The sequence below is a fragment of the Lactuca virosa genome, chromosome 5 (assembly GCF_052849685.1).
Source record: "Lactuca virosa cultivar CGN04683 chromosome 5, Lactuca_virosa_CGN04683_v6, whole genome shotgun sequence".
NCBI classification, from domain to species: Eukaryota; Viridiplantae; Streptophyta; class Magnoliopsida; order Asterales; family Asteraceae; genus Lactuca; species Lactuca virosa.
In genome coordinates, this window is record NC_136430.1 from 43,345,421 (window position 1) to 43,362,375 (window position 16,955).

A 16,955-nucleotide genomic window follows, 5' to 3' on the forward strand; every position below is an offset into this window, starting at 1 on the left:
GAGAAAAACCTAGATCCAAAGCAATTAGGGTTGTATGTGCACCATAGGAATGTTGTAATGCTCATAACCCATCAGTTGTATCAGAGCTTAGGGTGTTTTTCTGTTATATTTGATGCATTTTTCATTTGTTCAAAGCTAGGAAAAAATCATTTTTGTCTCTGCCTGATGAACACGACGTGTTCATAGATGACCACGGCGTGTTGGTCTTCCGCGACGTGTTATGGCATGACACAACGTGGAGACCAGTCAGTTGGCAGATTTTCGAATTTTTTGGCCTAAATTAGATTTGGATAATTACCATAAGTTGTTTTTACTAATTAAATTCAAATTTTCTGATATGGTAATGGATATCCTCATCTAATTAAAAGGTAATTGTCAAATTTTAAGATAATTATGAGATTTTGTGATATATTAATTATTTGTAAAATTTGATTTGAATTTTTTTACCAAGTAAAATAGATAAGGTCAAATTTATAATAAAGATAAATTATATGATTAATTTAATTGTATAAAAATTTGATCTAGAAGTTTTGAATAGTTTCAATACTTGCCCTCAAGTTTTGGAATTTAAATTTTGATTAAAAGTTTTAATTTTGAAATATTAAATTTTAAAACCCTAATGTTTTAAAAGTTTAAAATACAACCCTTATACTAGTATAATATTAAAAGTTTAATATATATATATATATATATATATATATATATATATATATATATATATATATATAAGAGGAGTCAGTATTACCGTTAGTAGGCCTCATTCACAAAGCCGATCTCTAAGGGGGTATAAGGAAACTGCCTATAAAATGGCGGTTGAATGGTTGTCCACTATCACTCACCGCTTCCTTGATTGGTGGAGGGTCGTTAGCCGAATGGGTAGGATAGGATATTAATTCCTCATTAATAAGTATAATGAATATTTTAAAGTAACTAAATGTTTTTAGAAATTCCCAATCTTAGTTACTTTAGGAAAAATGTGAAAATGATGCTATCCCATGATATTGCACTTTCCACCTTGCCAAGTCGTTAGTGGAGCGTGTGTGATTGACCGGCACACTAACTTGGACTAGCAAGGGTGGCGAAGGGTTGCTCGAGAATTATCATAGATCAATGGAGCGTGTGTGGTTAACCGGCACATTGATTAGATGGTAAATGACTCGAGAGTGCCAAGCTAATTTGCATGGTTATTCACACCTTGTTTGTGATCCTCTGTATCCCGGTCACAAGCTTGAAGGGCATAATAGAGATTAAACATGCCATTGAAAAGTTCAATGAATCTCAAAAGAATCTAGGAATTTCATTTTCATTTAAAACCTAATTGTTCATTTCATTTTTCGTGGTGGAATTGGTAAATCGTCATTTACCTACCTTCATATAATTTTCAATCAGCATCCCTCTTCCGAATTGTGAATTATAGTGTTGGGTCATAGCCTTAATATTTCATTTCGGTGTTATATTAAGGATATCTTATCTAATCTAAACTTTGTTACTTTTCTTTTTCAGATGTTTGGCTCAAACAACGCTTCTAGCTCAAACTCCTCAAGCTCCTTTTCTCTTATGAATATTTGTGGGAGGGTCACCTTCGATGGGTCCAATTTTAATGATTGGATCCGCAACATTCACATGGCCCTTCGATACGAGGAGAAAGAATACTTCCTCAATGAAAAACTCAAAGAGATAGATGAAACCAAAGCTTCTGCTGAAGAAATAGCTGAGTATAGGGTTCACGAAAAAGAAGCGACAAAGGTGTCGTGTATAATGATAGCCACTATGAATCCTAAGCTCCAGCGGTTCTACGAGGACTGTTGGCCTTACGAGATGTGCCAAGATTTGATGGAAAAGTACCATCAAAGTGTGCGTCAAGAAATCTACGAGATTGTCGCCTCGTTGATAACAACCAAGATGAAAGATGGAGAGTCCATCACAAGCCACTTGCAAAGAATGCAAAGGTATGTGGATCGATTTACTACAAATAAATTTACATTTAGTGGCACAAGATTTTAGTGGCATATTTTGTTTTGTGCCACTATATTACACTTTTAGTGGCATATATATTTATTTGCCGTTATTGAAAATTCTAATTTTCATGTCCCGCTCCTAATTCCCTCCACGGTCATAGGTTTTCCGCTTTTTTTTTGGTGAAATCAAATTGGCACAAAGGAATAGAGAACTCTTTTTTTCCTCACTGCCACTTCTCCAAGCTATCCCTCCTTTCTCTTTAGCCTTATGATTACCAGAGCAACACCGTCTATCTACCTCAATAACAACACCGGAACACCACCTTATTCTTGTATGATTCCCTAATACCACGACTTTATATTCTACCATCGTATCTTATGGGTAAAAGATTTCGGAGGTAAATCATGTATGTATGACTCATCGGAGAGGATATATGGCATATAAAATGTGGTTTATGGCGTATCGGACCTGTAGTTTATGCCATACCAGAGCAGATTTATAGGGTTTATGTTATTCCCCCATACGAAGAACACGAATAGCAATCAGGTACACATTCTTGAACTGTTTCACCCTCCTTCAACCGCTCGAGCATCTCCTTTCTCTCACTATCTCTCGAGTTCTTTCTCTATTACGATTGTTGAACCTAACTCGGTTTTGGTATTTACGGATTAGGATTTTGGTGTTTACAGATTGAGTTTTCATGGATCACGATTATAGAACCCTAACACATCACATCTCTCTCTCTCTCTCTCTCTCTCTCTCTCTCTCTCTCTCTCCATCTCGGTTATGGAACCTTTACCCTATTATCTTATGATGGATGGATAATAATTTGGGGAAGAAGAGGAACATGATTAAGGTGATGTTCATGATGGCTTCTTCCTGGTAAGTATGTAACTTCAAAATTGGTTTTCTGAATCGTTTGATTGATGGGTGAAATAGTCGAAAGTAACATTTGTTTTTCTTTTTTGTAGTCGTTTAAATACAATCAAAAGAAATCAAACATATGAATTTTTGTTCCACCGATACGATTGGCCCTAATGATCCTGATATAGATGATGATTTCAAACCCACAAATAAGCTTGACAATTCTCAACGTACCCTAAAAGATATTGTTAAGCTGGTTGGTGGTTGTTGTTGCTAAATTTACCATCAACCTCTATTTTCACTAATTTGTTTCCTTTTGATCTTATTATTACATATGTTAATTGCAATATATAGGATGCGAAGGACAACTATGTTATCATTTACAGGAATCCAGAACAACACTATTGTGTATTCAGCTCATTAGCAGTTGGAGTGTTGAGTGAATATCGTAAGTTCTCAAATCTTTGTAAAGAAAAAAGAAAAGGGTAAATTCAGAAATATCTATTGTTCATGTAAACTGGCATTTGTAAAGAAAAAGGTTATATTTGGAAATGTGAAGGTGGTAGTTTCTTCTACTTCCTTTTCCATTTGGATTGTTGAGGGTATTTTGGTAATTTTGAAGTGATGGTGGGGATTTTTGCAGGCGATCCTTTACACTGTACAAACATTTTGGAAGATCTTGAACTTAAGAGTGTTGTAAAATATTTCAGGTAATAAATACAATTAAACGTGGTAGTTTTGACCCATTTATATATTTTACATCTAATAGTTCAATGAGTCAATTGGGTCAAAGGGTATGTACTCTTGCATTTCATCATATTATGGTTAATTCACATCTATGTAGTTGTAATGTTTTATATTCTATAATTTATCTAATTTTGATCTCCATTTGTTTCCATTACAGCTTATGGATACCAAAGCACAACTATTATATATCATCTACAAGTATATCAATGTAATTATGAGGTATTCATTCTTTTACATCTGTAGCTAATTCTGACAAAATGTTTTCTACATTCGCTAAATACTATTACCTTATATTGTTAGTCATTTTTGAACTTTTCATTAACAGGACAAAGGAGTGGAATCTGTAGATCTTATCTCATGTTTTTGAGAGGCTTAGACACTAAATTTTCAAGACCTTTGTATTTGTATTTAAAATATTGAGAATATTGTTTGTTATATAAGTTTGAATTTATATAATGATATTGTAATATCTATTTATTATCTTAATTGTCTTATTATTATTTTCTATTCCATTAAAAAAACCGGATCTAATTTATTAATATATTTTTTTGTGTTAAAAAAAATGTCACCAAAAGCATTAAAATAGTATTTGTTTTATTAGTGAAATAGTGGCATAAAAATAGTGTCACTAAAACCTACAAGTGCTTTAGTGGCATAGTAGAAAAGTGCCACTAAAACCTAATAAGACTGCAGCGGCACAACCAAAAAGCGCCACTAAAGGCCTTTAGTGGCAGCGCTTTTAGTGGCATTTTATTTTTGTGCCGCTGATTGCATAGGGGGCCTTTAGTTGCACTTTTTCGGTTTTTAGTGGCACTTTTTCTATGCCACTAAATGTAATTTTATTTGTAGTGATTGTTCAAGTTGAATGTCATCTTTGACGAAGAGTTGGCGATTGATATCATTCTCCACTCATTGCCTCCCTGTTATGATCAGTTCAAGATGACTTATCATATGAACAAGGATGAAGTCACCTTAAGCAAACTTCAAGGTCTGTTAAGAACTGTTGAAAGTGGACTGAAAGGCAAAGCTGTCGACTCCACCCCTACTGTTGTTGCCCCCGTCCTTGCTATAGGACATGGAAAAGGGAAGAAGAGGAAAGCTCCCTCTAAGAGCCACAAGGGAAAGTTCCATGATGGATCCTCCTCAAATGGATCCAAAGGTAAAGCTAGTTCTACCAGTCCTTTATTTGACCGTAAAGAAGCAATGTGCTTCTACTGTCACGAGAAAGGGAATTGGAAACGAAGTTGCCCGAAATACTTGCAGGACATCGAGGATGGGAAGATAAAACCCTCCTTTACAGGTATTTACACTATTCAATCTAATAACTCATCACATGCTAGTTCTTGGGTCTTTGATACAGGATATGGTTTTCACTTTTGTTCTGATTTGCAAGGGGCTAAGAAGAAGTAGGGATGTGGAGCATGGGAAGATGAACCTGATAATGGGGAATAGGAAATCGTCGCCTGTCACCGAGATCGAGATTTATTCTTTAGTGCTTAGTAGTGGGTTAGGATTAGACTTGAATGATTGTTGCTACTCGTCAGAGATTACAAGGAATATTATTTCTTTTCATTGTTTTTACAAATAAGGTTTTAGATTTTCATTAATAATGAAATTGGTTCTATTAATTCTTTCTATAATGATACTTTATATTTTGTAGCATTACCTTGTAATGGTGTATATGAAATTGTGATGGTTGTAGAGAACTTAGGAAATAATGTGTTGCATATCGATTCATCTAATGGTTTAGAAAAGGCATGCTTATGGAATTGTCGTCTTGGACATGTCAACAAGAAGCGCATAGCCCAACTCCAAAAGGATGGAGTCTTGGAGTCATTTGACCTAAAGTCAGATGACACGTGCGAATCTTGTTTTCTTGGAAAGATAACTAAATCACCTTTCACTAGTACATGTGAAAGAGGTGAGGGATTGTTGGATCTCATACACATCGATGTGTGTGGGCCCTTCAGATCCACCACAATGGATGCTAACCGCTTCTATGTTATGTTCACCGACGATTATAGCAGATATGGGTATATCTACTTAATCAAGCACAAGTCGAAAACCTTTGAAAAGTTCAAAGAGTTTAAACAAGAAGTGGAGAATCAATTAGGCAGGAAGATAAAGATGGTCAGATTCGATAGGGGTGGTGAGTATCTTTGTATCGAGTTCCACGACTATCTTAAGTAATGTGGAATTGTTTCACAATTGACGCTACTTAGGACACCGGAGCTCAATGGTGTGGCCGAGAGGCGTAATCGAACCTTGTTGGACATGGTTCGTTCCATGATGAGTCGAGCTTCGTTACCTATCTCATTTTGGGGGTATGCCTTAGAGATTGTCGCCCATATCCTTAATCTAGTCCCAACTAAGAAGGTTGCCAAAACACCTCACGAGATGTGGACAGGGAAGGTTCCCTCGTCGACACATATCAAGGTTTGGTGTTGTGAGGCATTTGTAAGACGAGAGACTCACGACAACCTTGAACCTCGTAGTGATCAGTGTATATTCATCGGCTACCTGCATAAATCTTTTGGATATATTTTCTACAGACCTAGTGACAACGTGGTCTTTGTGGCAAGGAGAGGGGTTTTCTGTGAGAGAGAACTCATATGCCAAGGGGACAGTGGGAGGCAAATTAATCTTGAAGAGCTTCAAGAGTCGAGCGATGAAGGAACCTCTAACACTAGCACTCAACTTCAGGAAGAGATTCCTGTTTAACCAATTAACGAGTCCTTACCTCTAAGACATTCCAGTAGATTTAGTGTTCCACCTGTGTTGTATGGTTTCCATATAACGGCTGAAGGTGATACGTTTATCGGTGATAGTACACTGATAAATTTGGATGAACCTAGCAACTACAAGGAAGCCATGGCGGGCCCGGAGTCTGCAAAATAGAAAGAGGCTATGGACAGCGAGATTCGGTCCATGTATGACAATCAAATTTGGAACTTGGTTGACAATGTGTCGGGTCGTAAGACAGTCGGGTGCAAGTGGATCTTCAAGAAGAAGACTGACATGGATGGGAAAGTGCATACGTTCAAGGCACGATTGGTTGCGAAGGGCTTTACTCAAACCCCAGGGGTTGACTATGATGAGACCTTCTCACCAGTGGCCAAGATCAAATCTATTAGGGTTATGTTGGCTATCGCTGCGTTTCATGATTATGAAATTTGGCAGATGGATGTCAAAACCGCTCTTCTCAATGGGAAGTTTGCTGAAGATGTTTACATGTGTCAGCCAGAAGGTTTTGTAGATGCTAAATACCCCAATAGAGTATGCAAGCTTGAGAAATCCATTTATGGATTGAAACAAGTGTCTCGCAGATGGAATCTTTGTTTCGATGAGAAAGTCAAAGAGTTTGGATTTTCGAGAAGCGAGGATGAGTCCTGAGTGTATGTCAAGACTAGTGGGAGTATAGTTAGCTTTCTAGTTGTGTATGTTGATAACATACTGCTCATAGGAAACGACATCCCGACCTTGCAGGAGGTTATGTCTTGGCTTGGAAGTGTTTCGCTATAAAGGATCTAGGAGAAGCTGCTTATATTCTGGGGATAAGGATATTGAGAAACAAAAGTAGGAGACTAATAGGACTTAATCAAAGTACTTACTTGGACAAGGTGTCGAAATGTTTTAGCATGGAGAATTCCAATAAAGGGGAACTGCCAATTCACAGCAATACCAAACTGAGTAAGACTCAGAGTCCGAGTACCGATGCCGAGATAGCGGAAATGAGTCTAGTGTCATATGCTTCCGCCGTTGGCTCGATCATGTACGTTATCACATGTACTCGCTCTGATGTGGCTTTTGTGTTGAGCATGGTTAGCCGATATCAATGGAACCCAGGTAGAACTCATTGGAATGCAGTTAAGAACATTCTTAAGTACCTACGAAGGACCAAGGACTGGGTCCTTACACTTGGTGGGAGTGATGACTTGAGAGTGACAGGGTATAGTGATGCCAGCTTGCAGACCGACAAAGATAACTTCCGCTCTCAGTCAGTCTGGGTATTACCCTAAATAGAGGAGCGATTAAAAGTTTCAAGCAGGAGACCGTGGTTGATTCAATGTGTGAATCAGAGTACATAGTAGCGAGCGAAGCACCGAAGGAGGAAATATGGTTGAAGAACTTCATTGGAGACCTTGGAGTTGTACCAGCCATAAAGGAGCCTATGGAGATTTTCTGTGATAACGAAGCAGCGGTTGTCGTAACCAAGGAACCTAGGGATCATGGTATATCTAGACACTTTGACAGAAAATACCACTTCATCAGACATCAGGTTGAATAGGGACTCTTCGTAGTCAAGAGGGTAACGTTAGAAGAGAACCAGCAGATCCCCTCACAAAGGGTCTGAGCAGGGTTAAGCACTTACATCATGCGAGGAGCATTGGTCTGAAGGACGATATTAGTTTTAGTGATTAGATAGTTGTTTAGAAACTTGTAATATATAAATGTAACTGTCATTTGATGATTAAATAAAGGAGTTTTATTTATGAGTAAAGTTTACTATCTTGTGTCAATTGTTTACTATTGTTTCACTTTTGCATGTTTTACTTCCAGAATATTTAGATTACTCATATTATCCACAGTCGATCATACTTTGGGAGTAAGTTATGAGGTTGGACTGTCATGAATTGGTTTGTAGATTGTCTAAATGTTTAGACATAGCAAAAGTTTGCTGCGACGTTCGTGAGTGCTCTTAAAATAATATTTGAGTATTGGATTAAACCCACACTCATATGAATCACTTCATGGAATTTATCACGAGTGATTGTCAGACGATAATATCGTATAATCTTTAAACCGAGATATATGATTTGTTGTTTACAACTCAGTTGTGCATTGATAATACGTAAACGCATCAGTAACTTGATGTTATAAAACGTGTTGTTGTATATGATTTGATGATAAATAGTACAAACATATCAGTCAAAGTTTATCTGTTCCATTTATCCTAAGAGGGTAAAAGTGATATCTTTTGCCCCTCGATGATTTTGTGTTGACTTATGTGTCGGGCCTATTCAGGACTGAATTGATGTGTTCAATTAAGTTCTATGTCAAATAAATCATAATTCGGGAAACAAACTGTTGGACATTGAGAATGATTATTTTCCATGTCTTTGTCTACACGATATCTTGCAAAATGGAGGATTATATGATCACTTATCTAAAGGACGCGTCATTGACTAGGTCAGAGTTCGACAGCGGCTTTTGAGAGCTACGATTGCTTATCGGATTTTGAAGTCGTACTTGCAGTTATAGTTATTAGACTTATCCAAGTGGGAGACTATTGGATAAGGTGTCTAAGCCCATAACTATAATTGGTATGTACTTGACCCGATAGTAGCATGGTCCTTTTGGGTTGCCTTCACCATAGCAACTAGATAGGATGAATTATGAGAAAGAGGTTGATAAATGATTTATTAATATATTATAAGAATAATTTATTTATTGATAAATCTTATTATTTAATTAGTATTGATCAAGAATTAATTTGGAATTAATTTGGTGATCAAAAGAGACTGATTAAAAGAACGGGGAATGATATTGCAAATCACTGATACTTGCAATTGTTGGGTTATAAGCAAAACATTAATCCTATGGTGCACATGCAAACCCAAAACTTTGGATCTTGGTTTTTCTATTTGTACATGCAATAATCTTACAAAGCTTATAAACCCTAGATCTAGCATATCAAAATCGAAATCCAGATAAATAAACTAGTAAGAATGTTACCTTTGATTGTAGCTTCATGATCTTGAGCTTATGAGAACCTAGCACCTCAAATGCGATGCCTCTAATGGATCACAAATACCCAAAAAAATAGAGAATCTTAGAGAGAGAGAGAGAGGGGGGAGAGGTAATTTTCGCCTCAATGAATGTTTCTAGGGTTGTGGTAGCCGAAATTGTGAAGCCAGGGGGTTCCTTATATAGGTGAGATGCTAGGGTTTTAGTCAAAACCCTAATTAGATCGCTTAGGCCTTAAGCAGTCCACAGGATCCTTCCAGAAGGCCTCCTATGGATGATTTGTATGTGGGCTTTCCCTTAGAATTCATCCATCCCTTCTTTAGGGTTCCTCAGCCCATATTGCAATTATCACATAATTACAATATCAGTCCCCTTATATTTAATTAATCTTTTTTTACCACAAAATTAATTCTAAATTAATTCTTGACCAATATTAATTAAATAATATGATTTCTCTTTTAATATATAATTCATATAATATCTTAATAAACCATAATAACCTCTTTCTCCATTATTCATCCATTCAATTTGCTTTGGTGAAGGCAACCCAAAAGGACCATGCTACAACTGGGTCAAGTACATACCAAATATAGTTATGGCTTAGAAACCTAATCCAACATTCTCCCGCTTGGATAAGTCTAATAACTATAAATGCAAGTACGACTTCAAAATCCGATTAGAAACCATAGCTCTCAAAAGCCGCTGTCGAACTCTGACATGTCCTTTAGATAAGGGATCGTATAGTCCTCCGTTCTGAAGATATCGTGTGGACAATTACATGGAACATAGTTATACTTATTGTCCAACAGTTTGTTTCTCGATCTCTGATTCGTCTGACATAGAACTTAATTGAACACACCAATTCAGTCCTGACCGGGCCCGACACATAAGTCAAACCAAATCATCAAGGGGCCCAAGATATCGCTTTTAGCCTTGTAGGATAAAAGGAACAGATAAACTTCGACTTATATGCTTGTACTATTTACTCATCAAATCGTACACAACAATACGTTTTATAACATTAAGTTACTGATGCGTTTACGCATTATCAATGCATAACCGACTTGTAAACAACAACTCGTATATCTAGGTTTAAAGTCTATATGATATTATCATCTCACAATCACTTGTGATTAAATTCCATGAAGTGATTCATGTGAGTGCGGGTTTAATCCAATACTCAAATCATATTTCATAAGCACTCATGAACGTTGCAGCAAACTTTTGTTATGTCTAAACACTTACAAAATCTACAAGCCAATTCATGACAGTCTTCTTTCATACTTACTTTCAACATATGATCGACAGTGGATAGTTTAAATAATCTTATTATTTAGGAAGTCAAAACATGCAAAGTGAAACAATAGTAAATAATTGACATAAGACAGTAACATTACTTATAAATAAAACTCCTTTATTTAATCGTCAAAATGTCAATTACAATTTATCTATTACAAGTTTATAAGGCTATCTAATCACAAAAACTAATATCGTCCTTCAGCCCAATGCTCCTAGCGTGCTGCAAGTGCTTAACCCTACTCAGTCTCTTCGTAAAGGGATCTGTTGGGTTCTCTTCTGACGATACCCTCTTCACTACGAGGAGCCCCTCTTCTACCCGATGTCTAATGAAATGATATTTTCAGTTGATATACCCGGATCTTCCATGATCCCTCGGTTCCTTGGTTAAGGCAACCACACGTTTATTATCGCAGAAAATCTCCATAGGCTCCTTTATGGCAGGTACAACTCCAAGATATCCAATGAAGTTCTTTAGCCATATTGCCTCCTTTGACGCTTCGCTCGCTGCTATGTACTATGATTCGCACGTTGAATCAGCTACGATCTCCTGCTTGGAACTTTTCCAAGTCACTGCTCCTCCGTTCAGGGTAAAGGCCTAGCCCGACTGCGAGTGGAAATTGTCTCGGTCAGTCTGAAAACTAGCGTCACTATACCCTCGAACTCTCAAGTCATCACTCCCACCGAGGATAAGAAACCATTCCTTAGTCCTCCGAAGGTATTTAAGAATATTCTTCACCGCGGTCCAATGTGCTTTACCAGGGTTCCCTTGATATCTGCTGACCATGCTCAAAGTGAAGGCCACATCAGGGCGAGTACATGTCATAGAATACATGATTGATCCAATTGTGGAAGCATAAGGTACTTATCTCATCTCTGCTATCTCGGCATTGGTACTCGGGCTCTGAGTCTTACTCAACTTGGTATTGCTTTGGATTGGTAACTCCCCTTTCTTGGAATTCTCCATGCTAAAACGTTTCAACACTTTATCCAAGTAAGTACTTTCACTAAGTCCTATTAGTCTTTTACTTCTATTCCTGAATATCCTTATCCCAAGAATATAAGCAGCTTCTCGGGCTCTGAGTCTTACTCAACTTGGTATTGCTTTGGATTGGTAACTCCCCTTTCTTGGAATTCTCCATGCTAAAACATTTCAACACTTTATCCAAGTAAGTACTTTCACTAAGTCCTATTAGTCTTTTACTTCTATTCCTGAATATCCTTATCCCAAGAATATAAGCAGCTTCTCCGAGGTCCTTCATAGCGAAGCACTTCCCAAGCGAGGACATAAACTCATGGAAGGTTGGGACGTCGTTTCCTATGAGTATTATGTCGTCCAAATACAAAACGAGAAAGCTAACTATACTCCCATTCGCTTTGACATATACACAGGACTCATCCTCGCTTCTCGAAAAGCTAAACTCTTTGACTTTCTCATCGAAACAAATATTCCATCTGCGAGATGCTTATTTCAATCCATAAATGGATTTCTCAAGCTTACACACTCTATTAGGGTGCTCTGCACTGAAAAACCCTCTGGCTAACTGATGTAAACATCTTCAGCTAACTTCCCATTAAGGAAAGCGGTTTTGACATCCATTTGCCATATTTCATAGTCATGAAATTCAGCTATGGCTAGCATAACCCTTATTGATTTAATCTTCGCAACTGGTGAGAAGGTCTCATCATAGTCAACTCCGGGAGTTTGAGTAAAGCCCTTCACAATCAATCGCGCCTTATATATGTGTACTTTTCCATCCATGTCGGTCTTCTTCTTGAAGATCCATTTGCACCTGACCGTCTTACGACCTGGCACATTGTCAACCAAGTTCCAAACTTCATTGTCATACATGGACTGAATCTCGTTGTCCATAGCCTCTTTCCATTTTGCAGACTCCGTGCCTGCCATGGCTTCCTTCTAGTTGTTAGGTTCATCCAAATTTATTAGTGTACTATTACTAATAAACGTATCACCCTCAGCAGTTATATGGAATCCATATAATACGGGTGGAACACTAACTCTATTGGAACGTCTAAGAGGTAAGGACTCGACAATTGGTTCAACAGGAGTTTCCTCCTCGGGTTGATCGCCAGTGTTAGAGGTTCCTTCATCTCTTGATTCTTGAAGCTCTTCAAGATCAATTTGCCTCCGACTGTCCTTTTGGCATATCAGTTCTCGCTCTCGGAAAACCCCTCTCCTCGTAACGAAGAAAACATTGTCACTCGGTCTATAGAAGAGATATCCAAAGGACTTCTGCGAATAGCTGATGAAAATACACCACTCACTACGAGGTTCGAGCTTGTCGTGAGTCTCTCGTCTTACGAAAGCCTCGCAAACCCAAAACTTGATATGTGCCAACGAGGGAGCTTTCCCTGTCCATATCCCGTGAGGTGTTTTGACAACCTTCTTAGTCGGGACAAGATTAAGGATATGGGCGGCAGTCTCTAAGGCATAACCCCAAAATGATATAGGTACTGAAGCCCGACTCATCATGAAACGAACCATGTCCAACAAGGTTCGATTGCGCCTCTCAGCTACACCATTCAACTGCGGTGTCCTGGGTGGCGTCAATTGCGAAACAATTCTGCATTCCTTGAGGTAGTCGTAGAATTCAATACTAAGGTACTCACCTCCTCGATCGGATCAGAGCATCTTAATTTTCCTACCCAACTAATTCTCCACTTCTTACTTAAACTCTTTGAACTTTTCACAGGTTTCTGACTTGTGCTTGATTAAGTAGATATACCCATATCTGCTATAATCATCGGTGAAAGTCACATAGAAGCAGTTCATATCCCTTGTGGTGGATCTAAAGGGACCACATACGTCGGTATGAGATCCAATAAACCCTCACCCTTTTCACAAGTACCAGTAAAGGGCAACTTGTTTATCTTTCCAAGTAAACAAGACTCACATGTGTCATCATCTCTAAGGTCGAATGACTCCAACACTCCATCCTTTTGAAGTCGGGCTATGCGCTTCTTGTTGACATGTCCAAGACGATAATGCTACAAGCATGCTTTATCCAAGCCACTGGAAGAATCGATATGTAACACATCATTTCCTAAGTTGTCTACAACCATCATAGTTTCATATATTCCATTACTAGTCAATGCTTCAAAATAGAAAGTACCATTAAAGAAAGCATTAATAGAACCATTTTCATTATTAAACAAAAATCTAAAACCTTGTTTATACAAACCATGAAAAGAAATAATGTTTCGTGTCATTTCTGACGAGTAGCAACAATTATTCAAATCTAGACCTAGCCCACTACTAAGCACAAAAGAGTAAACTCGAATCTTGGTGACAGGCGACGCTTTCCTATTCCCCATGATCAAGTTTATCTTCCCACGCTCCACATCCCTACTTCTTCTTAGACCCTGCAAATTAGAACAAATATGAAAACTACATCCTGTATCGAGGACCCAAGACATAGCATGTGATGAGTTATTAGATTGAATAGTATAAATACCTGCGAAGGTGGGCTTTATCTTCCCATCCTTGATGTCCTGCAGGTACTTCGGGCAGCTTCGTTTCCAATGCCCTTTGTCGTGGCAGTGGAAGCACTCTGCATCCTTCGGGTTGGAAGAGGGAGCAACATGACCAGCTTTGGTTCCACTAAAAGAGGTACCATCGTGAGAATTTCCCTTGTGGCTCTTAGAAGGAGCCTTCCTCTACTTTCCTTTTCTTTGCCCAATAGCCAAAAGAGGGGCAACATTAGTAGGAGTAGATGCAATAGATTTGCCTTTCAGACTACTCTCAGCAGTCCTTAGCAGGCCTTGAAGCTTGCTTAGAGTGACCTCCTCCTTGTTCATGTGATAGGTCATACAAAACTGGTCGTAGCAAGGAGGCAAGGAGTGTAGAATGATATCTATGGCCAGCTCCTCATCGAATTTGACATTCAACTTCAGCAAGCGGTCCACATATCTCTGCATTTTCTTCAAGTGGGTCGTGTTGGACTCTCCATCCTTCATTTTGGTAGTGATCATCGCAGCGATGATCTCATACCGTTCCTTCCTGGCACTTTGATGGTAGCTTTCCATCATATCTTGGTACATCTCGTATGGATAGTAGTCCTCGTAGGACTTTTAGAGTTCAGCAATCATTATTGTGAGCATGATGCAATGAACCTTCATAGCATCTCTCTCATGAGTTTCATAGGCATCAATTTCTTCGGGAGTGGCAGTGTTCACATTAACCTCCTCCAGCTCTTTGTCGAGAACATACTCTTTGTCCTCGTAACGGGTGACCATGTGAATGTTACGGATCCAATCATTAAAATTGGACCCATAGAATATCACCCTCCCACACAAGTTCATGAGTGAGAATGAGCCGGAAGGGGTCGAGCCGGAAGCGTTGTTGTTTTGAGTAGACATCTGAAATAGAAAAAGAACAAAGTTTAGATTAGATAAGAATCCCCAATTAAACACACAAATGAGAAATTAGGGCTAGGACCCAACACATATTTACAATTCAGAAGAGGATGTCGTAATCTAATTGCAAATAATTTGAAGGTAGGTAAATGACGATTTACCAATTTCCACCATGAAAAACGAAAAAGGACAATTAAGTTTTAAATGAGTTGAAATTCCTAGATCTTTTGAGATTCATTGAACTTTTCAATGGCATGTTTAAATCTCGATATGCCCTTCAAGTTTGTGACTGGGATACCGAGGATCACAAACAAGGTGTGAATAACCATGCAAATGTACTTGGTACACTCGATGTCATTTACCACCTAATCGATGTGCCGGTTAGCCGCACACTCTCCATTGATCTATTATAAACATCGAGCTACCCTTTGCCACCTTTTCTAGTCCCAAATTAGTGTGTCGGTTATCCACGCACGCTCCACTAACGACTTGTCAGGATGCAAAGTGTAATTTCATGGAATATCATCATTTCACATTTTTTCCTAAAGTAACTAAGATTGGGAATTTTATAAAAAACATTTAGTTACTTTATTAATCATTATACTTATTAATGAGGAATTAGTTGCCCTATCCTACCCGTTCGGCTAACGGCCCTCCACCAATCAAGGAAGAGGTGAGTGAGTGTGGACACCCATTAAACTGCCATTTTATAGGCAGCAACCTTATACCTCCATATAGATCGGCTTCGTGAATGAGGTCTAGTAACGGTAATACTAGCTTTATCTTATACAGTCATACATATATATATATATATATATATATATATATATATATAATTATTAATCTTATAATATTATAATAGTATAAGGGTTGAATTTTAAACTTGTAAAATTCTAGGGTTTAAAATTTAAATATTTCAAAATTAAAACTTTTAATTAAAAATTTAAATCTCAAAACTTGAGGGCAAGTTTTGAAACTTTTCAATACATCTTTTAGATCAAATTTGAAAAATAATTAATTAATCATATTATTAATATTTATCACATAATATGACCAAATCTATTTTCTTGACAAGATAATTCAAATCAAAATAGAAATAATTAATCTTTATCATATAAAACAAGTAATTATCTTATTTATGACAATTATCTTTGAGTTGCATTTCGATAATCCATACCATATTGAAAAATCGGATTTTATCAGTCAAAACATTTTTGGTAATTATCCTAATTCAGTTTCAGTCTAAATCCTGAAAATTGCACTCTGACCCACCACCACGTCGTGGCAATATATTCCATGTCGTGGTCACCAGGCAGAAGGAAAAAAACGAAGAACTTTTTGCTTTGAACGATTAAGCTATGCATCAAATACAAAAGAAAACATGCCTATGCTCGGATACCACTGTTGGGTTATAAGCAAAACATCAATCCTATGGTGCACATGCAAACCCTAAGGCTTTGGATCTAGGTTTTTCTATTTGTACATGAAATAATCTTCCAAAGCTTATAAACCCTAGATCTAGCATATCGAAATCGAAATCCACATAAATAAACTAGTAAGAATGTTACCTTTGATTGTAGCTTGATGATCTTGAGCTTATGAGAACCTAGCACCTCAAATGTGATGCCTCTAATCGATCATAAACACCAAAACAATTAAAGAATCTTAGAGAGAGAGGGGAGAGGTAATTTTCGTCTCAATGAATCCTTCTAGGGTTGTGGTAGTCGAAAGTGTGAAGCCAGGGGGTTCCTTATATAAGTGAGCTGCTAGGGTTTTAGTCAAAACCCTAATTAGATTGCTTACGCCTTGAGCAGTCAACAGGATCCTTCCTGAAGGCCTTCTATGAACGATTTCTATGTGGGCTTCCCCATAGAATTCGTCCATCCCTTCTTTAGGGTTCCTCAACCCATTTTGCAATTATCACATAATTACAATATCAGTCCCCTTATAGTTAATTAATCTTT